We start from the raw sequence: 4,140 nt of genomic DNA on the forward strand, positions 1-4,140 counted from the left end.
GGATCTAATTACGAACATACAAAATATAAACCGCTTGTGGTAAACAAAAACAAAAAGAAACGAGCTATCGTACTCTGTGAAGGTGGATGACAGCAAAGCTGCTTTCCACACGACACAGACCCGACCCGAGGAGCCGGAAGAAACTAGACACGCGCGACGGGACCGCCACCCTAGGAGAGCGAACGGAAAGGAAACTAGGCACGTGGGAACGACGACAAAGAGAGGGCGGTGCGAGCGTAGACATGGCCGACGCGGGTCGCACAGCGGTAAATCTTTGAGGAACCTTTAATATCTACCTGAGAGTCTACTGATCTTGAAACTGGTGCCTACTGATAACTAATCTACTGAATAGACCCATGGCTAAATTACCCAAGCATCAAGGAGAATGCAGGGAATGGTGTCCTACGCGCCGCAAGCACGGGTGGCTGCAACAGTAACTGTTCTGAAGCAAAAGACTAAAACAAATGACATCTTGCACGCGCGTTCGTCAACGCTTTATTTTGGATATTTACTTTGAATCTTTTATACGGGGAAGGCGTGCGCGTGCGGCGCGTCCGGCGGTGCGAGCGTAGAGTTTTTGGTCACGTACACGAAAAATTCACGGAACCCCAGCCAACGAACAACTCAGTTGGGAAACTGCCATAGAGCCTACTCTGAAAAAGTGGCGTGCACCGATCCGTCCTCGAGAACCGAACTAATGGCGATCGCAACGCCACCATTAATCCCGCAGTGGCAGCTTACGGAACTGCAGGGCTGCACGCTAACGTCCGAGATCCCGGGGCGCGTGCGTTCGCGCGCTTCGGGATCTCGGAGGCCATGCTGCACGTATTCGTTCAGGCTGAGTCGCGTAAGGGCCAGTAGCGCCATCTCGCAGTAGTCAGAGTATACCGCATTTGATACCATCCGCTGTTACTCCTCAATTTTGTCTTTGACCGGCCATTTTGGCTCCGAAACGTATACAGTGGAAAGGGTTTTAGGGCTGCCAAGCCCCGTCTTCCAAACGATCGCGCCGCAATCAATCACCGAAGTTAGGACGCACACAGGTCGGGACGCGCGCTACCTGAGGCCACCGGTGAGACATGGTTCTATAAAAACAACATTAATCGCGACGCAACACCCTGTAAACTAAAGTTTTACGCAAACATCACGCTCCTGTCATTTTGTACTAATCTCCAATCAAATTTCCTAAAAAAAAAAAGGACTTATTTCTGTTTGTTTTTACGCAAAGACCTGCTTTCTAAACGCTCATGGTGACTACAGTAATGAAAAAAAAAAAAAAAAAAAAAGATTGAGCCGCCATCTTGACACTTCAAGCCTGGGGGTGTCGATACCCTGGGAACATTCAGTGCCTTTTAGCAGTAGCCATATAAAGCGACTTTCATGTTTCAACTCGTCGCTAAAAGGTGGCGCTGTTATCGTATTTAATAGATTTAATAAAGTCCTTGGGTTTCAGAGACAGAGAAGGAAAAGTGGAGTTCAAGACAGTAGAGATTACCAAGCAAAGATTAAGTGAATGGTGGCAGAAAACGAGAGAAAACTAGTATTTTCTTATTAACTAATGGCAAGGGGGTTTTATAGCCTCACTTTCTTTTCAGTGCGGAGTAAATATAGTTTTCACATTTAAATATTCTAAGCTTAAATGGTAAAACAAAGTGGCTAGGTGGCGTGAGTTACCGCCCGATCCAAGGGGCTCAGCCGGGTTCATCCATCCATCATCCATCCATCCATCCATCCAGTCGGTCTCGGTGGACGCCAGCGGCCCAGGTTTCAAGGGGGAGTTCCCCAACTGAGTGTTTTAATATCGTTGACCCTAGCCATAAACAGCTTTGCTGTTAAAGTTCAAGCTGACTAGGTTTAGAACCATCTGCTCCCCAACACGGAGCGGAGTATAACCATTGCCTCTGGAAAGTAGAAACAGCTAGTGGTACCATTATCAGTCTCAAGCTCCGTACTAAATAACGTAAGTTGGAACACTTGTCCTGCTTGTGGCTCAGGTTAAATGTTTAGGGGAATCTCCTCCCCTATCTTTCTACTTTAGCAAGGCCAAAGCTGAAGAGGAGGGGAAGTGGTCTGGCGTAGCGTACAGAGTATACGTTTCCAACTTTCAACAAAACACGAAAATGCGTGGCATGCTGCTTTACGTTCAAGTGCATTCCCGCATACGACCGTGGAGATCTCCATATCTGCATATAAAAACGGACAGTAAAAAAAAATCAAAGAAGTTTGCGAGTTCACTTTATTGCAGAACACGGAGGCAGTAAATCACGATGAACAATAGGAACGTGACGTACTTCCGGTCGGAAATACCATCAGACGCCATGTTGACGAACGTTCGCGCATGTCTGTCTATGCGCGGAGGCAGTTATTTTCCAACCCAATCAAGCTTTTTTTTTTTTTTGCATTTGCCGATTTGGGTACACGCAGAAGAAAAAAAGCGTAAACTGGTACTCAATTTTTATTCATACGGTTCATCAGGGTTGTAAAGTTCCTAGGTGCAAGGAACTTTTTGCAGGTACTTTTCTATTCACTTTGTCAAAATGGTAGAAACTACAAATCTTGAAGGATTAACAACACTACCATGTGCCGCGATTAACGTTGAGTTGGGTACGACCTGGGAGGCACTGACTTGGTCAAACGAAGTTTTAGCGAACGAAGCCCCGCCCATGACATTTGATCGAACGACACTTTAGCGAATGGCGGTGTTTATTTGAGCAAACGGTGAATTAGCGATGTCACTCTAGCGGCACCAATTGTTTTAATCGTTTCCGAACTCCGTTCAGGAAAAATAACGACTTGCTTCCTTCATCTCAAACCGAAATCGACTTAAATACGTGTTTGAAGCTCATTTGACAGTGGCTTCACTTAGCAAAGAGATCTCCGCATTGCTGACGGAGGACTTGAGGTACTGCCGCCCGGTGATCGATAGCTTAATCGCGGCGATCGATAAGAGGTTTGCAGATATGAAAGAACAAAAACATTTGGAAATATCTGCCGTGTGCCATCCATAATTTAAGGTAGCGTGGATAAACAACGAGGCGGAACGGAAGCAGGCCTAGGATTATCTGAAGAACGAACTTATGCAAACATCAACTATGGAAAAAGCGTCGTCAGGCGAGCAAAGTGGTGACGGCGAAGACTGCGAACACTTCTTTAACTTCGAAACATCGTCTTCATCTGCTTCATGGGAGCAGGAATTTGTACAGTACACCGAACTTGCTCCGACAAAAAATCTGGAGTGTCTCAAGCACATGCCGCTGCTGAAGAGCGTGTTCTTAAAATTCAAAACTGTGGTTCCAAGCAGTGCAGCGGTGAGCGCGTTTGTAGTGTAGAAGGAGCAATTGCTACTAAACTACGATCAAAGATGTCAGATCAACACATCGGGGAGGACCTGATTCTAAAGCCTAATAGAGCACTTAAGTGAAAAAGATAACGTGTCCGGCAATGCTCATGAGAATGCGGTTTTCCTTATTTCTCGCATTGACACCAAAAAAACACATGTATTGAACTCGTTTTTGCGTGTAACCTTAGTGTAAAAAGCTGTACTTCCAATATATTCTGATAAATTTGGAAAAAATAAATAATCTTTGAAGTAACTGTACGTTTACCTAGGTACATTTTTAAGCGAGTACCTATAGGTACGTACCTATAGATACCTTTTCGTATGAGTAACTGTAACTGAATCTTATGTATATTTTTGAGGTAACTTTCACAACCCTGCCATTTTTTATCCACACTCAAAACCGGCGGCCGAGAAGTCGACCCGTTGCCGTTGGCGGCCATGAATGCCCGAGATGCCGCTCGCAGGCGATCCCGAAATGAAGCACAAGTCGGAACACTCTAAAAAAAAAAAACCCGTGCGTCTGCTTTCCCGCACAACACTCGGAGGGCCGATCACCGCAAACTACGGAGGCGGCTCAGCGAATGACGATGCCGAAATATATGTTTAGACGAAAAAACGCTGTCTGAGTTGTGACATTAAGCAATGCAAGCGTGACGTTTTGCATTGCTTAATGTCACTACTCAGACTGCGTTTTTTGGTCTAAACATATGTTTCGGCATCGCCATTCGCTGAGCTGCCTCCGTAAGTTGCGGTGATTGGCTCTCCGAGTGTTGTGCGGGAAAGCATACACACGGGCATTT

This window comes from Ixodes scapularis, unplaced genomic scaffold (assembly GCF_016920785.2).
Source record: "Ixodes scapularis isolate PalLabHiFi unplaced genomic scaffold, ASM1692078v2 PGA_scaffold2__306_contigs__length_199485367, whole genome shotgun sequence".
Taxonomy (NCBI): domain Eukaryota; kingdom Metazoa; phylum Arthropoda; class Arachnida; order Ixodida; family Ixodidae; genus Ixodes; species Ixodes scapularis.